At 41.0% G+C, this 3714-nt stretch overlaps 1 non-coding gene across 1 annotated transcript; it reads left to right on the top strand.

Moving 5' to 3' along the window:
* The first annotated feature begins 238 nt into the window (after positions 1-238).
* Positions 239-345, top strand: LOC130031292 (U6 spliceosomal RNA). Its single transcript, XR_008793640.1, has one exon. It is a non-coding gene; the product is annotated as a U6 spliceosomal RNA (small nuclear RNA).
* The last annotated feature ends 3369 nt before the right edge of the window (positions 346-3714 follow it).

Raw genomic sequence — 3714 nt, 5'->3', positions numbered from 1 at the left:
ATCAAATAAATGGGTGATTTTTGCCTCTAGTCTTGTGACAAGGTTAGAATACCAACTGATAGAACAGGGTGCCACAAGAAGAAACAAGGCCCAAAGGGAGTTGTAGTCATTGAAAGGGTGAGAAACAATGGTTTGGGCCACTAGTTTTGTTCACTGGTTCTGGAGATTACTAAGGTGATTCAAGTGTCAGCTCTGGATATCAAAGCATTTTTCTCTTCCATAAAATTTTACTCATGATTTGCTCGCTTCGGCAGCACATATACTAAAATTGGAACGATACAGAGAAGATTAGCATGGCCCCTGCGCAAGGATGACACGCAAATTCGTGAAGCGTTCCATAAAAAAAAAAAATTTACTCATGTTGAGATAATATATTTGTGATTATATATATACATATGTATATATATGTTGCATTTTGGTGATCAGTGCTTTGTGATAATTAATGGTTTTCTCTCACCTTGGTGATTCTTCTTATTCTGAAGTTCATCCTAGTAGCATTCTAAAGTTCATCCTAGTAGCATTCTAGCTAATTTAGATTTCATTTTTTGGGGGTCACACATGGAGATGCACAGGGGTTATTCCTGTCTCTGCACTCAGGAATTTCTCCTCGCAGTGCTTGGGGTACCATATGGGATTCTGTAACTCGAACCCAGGTTGGCAGGGTAGGGACTGTAGATGAAATAAGACAGAGCTGCAAGAAGTCACTGCAGATATACCAAATCTACAGTCTGTCTTCCCTAAACTGGGTAAGGCCACTGGCTACCAACATTCCAAGAAGAAACAAGAGCAAGAATATCCTCTTTGAAAGGACTGATAAAAAGTGAACTTTAATCTACTTTTACCTCTTGACCATGCTGAGGCTTTCACCTGATCAGCATATCATTTATGACCTCATCTTTCTCTTTCCCTTATAAAAACTCACTTTTGTGCCTTCTGCAGACTCTCTCTGAATATGAGCTTTACAACTCTTTCATTTATTTATTTTTGTTTTGAGGTCACACCCAGGGGTGCTCCAGGTTTACTCTTGGCTTTGCACTCAGGAATCACTCCTGGCGGTGCTTGGGGGACCATATAGGGACCATATAGGATGTGGGGATCAAAGCTGGGTCAGTTACATGCAAGGCAAATTCCCTACCCGCTATATTATCACTCCTGCCTCTCTACAACTCTTTTTTTCTTATTTTTAATTTTTAAAAGGTTGTTTGCAATAATTTATTGTATTCAATATTCTAACACCAAACCAATTCCACCACCATTACACCTTATCATCACCATTATTTTCAATTTTACCACTACTACCCAAGCCTGCCCCAAAGGCAGATCCTCAATAATTTATTTTTATTGTTTGTTAAGAGTAATTCACTAAAAATGATCCAAAGAGGGCTTTTTAGAGGAAAATGTGTGAAGATTGGTGTATCTCATCTTGGAGCTGTTTAGCCTTGTATAATAAATTACTGACGGGGCTGGAGCGATAGCACAGCGAGTGAGGCATTTGCCTTGCATGCAGCCAACATGACCAACACAGGTTCGATTCCCAGCATCCCATATGGTCCCCCAAGCACCGTCAGGAGCAATTCCTGAGTGCATGAGCCAGGAGTGACCCCTGAGCATCTCCGGGTGTGACCCAAAAAGCAAATAAAAAAAAAGAAAAAAAAGAAATTACTGACATGTTGTTACATGTTGAGCCTTGTGAACACATATATATGTGTACATATGTATGTATGTATATATATATATGTATATAGATAGATAGATCAAGATCAGTTGCCTTCTACTTTGTGTGCTACTGTTGGTACACCAGAGGCATAGAGTATGAGATGTAACTCCAGAAATTCCAAAATTTTAAATAGAATGATACAGCTTGAGTTAAATGCATCTCTGCCACTTGTTGCTCTTTTTCGAGATTTTTTGTGAGTCTCTGGATCATGGTCGTTAATGAGTTTATATGGTGCCCTTTTAATGCCCAAATAAACACTCTGATTGTCTCCCAATTCGGCTTTTTATTCGGTTGTTAAGGGTCATCAATTTTAATTTTTGGAGGGGTTTTTGTTTTGCTTTGTTTGGGGCCACACACCCACCTGTGCTCAGGGATTACTCCTGGGCAGTGTCTGGGGCCTATATGTGGTGCCAAGATCAAATCCAGATGGGCTATGTGCAAGGAAAGTACCTGAAGTGCTGTGCTATCTTTCTGGTCTCAATTTTAGACTTTTGAGAATGGTAGATAGTCAAGAGAATTTTGTTTTGATTTTATTTTAGGCACAGTGGTTTACTATGCTGTTAATAGTAGCATTTCGTGCACGACACGGTTTAGCACCAAACCCCTCACCTGAATGTCTACTTCTCTGATCATTGTCCCAGTGTCTCTCCTCTTCACACCCCAAGGTAGCTTACTACTAAGACCAGTTCTCAATTTCTGTGACCTTTGGGTATTTGCATGTCTTTATATTCCATCATGTCTACTACATGTCTTTATATTCCATCAGGAGAGAGATCATTCTGTGTGTGTGTCTCTCTCTCTGTGAGTGAGGGCACTCCCCACTTGCGTTTGGTGGTCAAGAGTCGCCTCCCCATCCCAATCAGCCTCTGCATACCAACACATGAGGGAGGAAAAAAGGCCACCAAAATGGTTGGTGATTAATTGCCATATATTACAGTCTATGTTCCTCCATGCATTCCATTCTTCCTATGTGTCTATTCCAGTCTCGCCCCATGCCCCATTCCAGTTTCACCCTGTCCCTCATTCCAGTCTCACTCTGCCCTCATTCCCATTCCCTCATGCCCCATCTCACAGCCTTCGTTATTCACCCAGGCCCCCAGAGTTGGGGGTAGCAATACAACTTGTAGTGATTGCACACTCAATATATGTAAGTCCCTTCCCTCAGGTGAACCTTCTTCTAGGACAAAATCTCATCTTGCAAGAAGATACACCCAAGGGCAGAAAACCATCTAGGGGCATATTTCTCCTTTCCTTGGCCTATTTCCATTTAAATGGTCATCTTAAATTTACTTCTTAATATTTCTAGTCATTTTGTATGAACACCGTAGCACTGTAGCACTGTACTCCTGTTGTTCATCTGTTTGCTCAAGTGGGCACCAGTAATGTCTCACAACAAATTGTGAGACATGTTGTTACTATTTTTGGCATATTGAATATGTTATGGGTAGCTTGCCAGGCTTTGCCATGCAGGCGAGATACTCTCAGTAGTTTTCCCGGCTCCCCGAGAGGGGCGGAGGAATAGAACCCGGGTCAGCCATGTCAGCCGCATGCAAGGCAAACGCCTTACCCACTGTGCTATCACTATTAAGGTTTGTAGTATTGGAAAATTGCTATGTTGAACAAAGTGATGGTTCTTCCTATTCCCATTTTGTTTTATACAGAAGTTTATTTTTGATCAACTTATGTCCTATAATTTGAGTAATTAAATATTTCTGAGTTGAAATTAAGAAAAACTGAACACTGTAAGATTATTAAGTTTAAAGGATGGGGTGGCTCTCCTGGAGACATCTCTCTTATATCCCAGACTACAGTCCTCAGGCCAAGTTAGTCTTCCTAACCTTAGCAGGGTCCTTATTCAGATCCTTCTTTTTGGGTCATGACAAAATTTGTCCATGACCATACTCTTAACTTACTATATTTTATGGTGGTTGGCCTGTCCCTTTTAGATCCCAGGATAGCTTATGGCTTGTCCCTTTTCAATGCTTGGGTAGCTTACG

Source organism: Sorex fumeus, unplaced genomic scaffold (genome assembly GCF_029834395.1).
Source record: "Sorex fumeus unplaced genomic scaffold, SorFum_2.1 ptg000046l, whole genome shotgun sequence".
In the NCBI taxonomy this organism is placed as follows: Eukaryota; Metazoa; Chordata; class Mammalia; order Eulipotyphla; family Soricidae; genus Sorex; species Sorex fumeus.
This window is presented reverse-complemented; position numbering and strand designations above follow the sequence as displayed.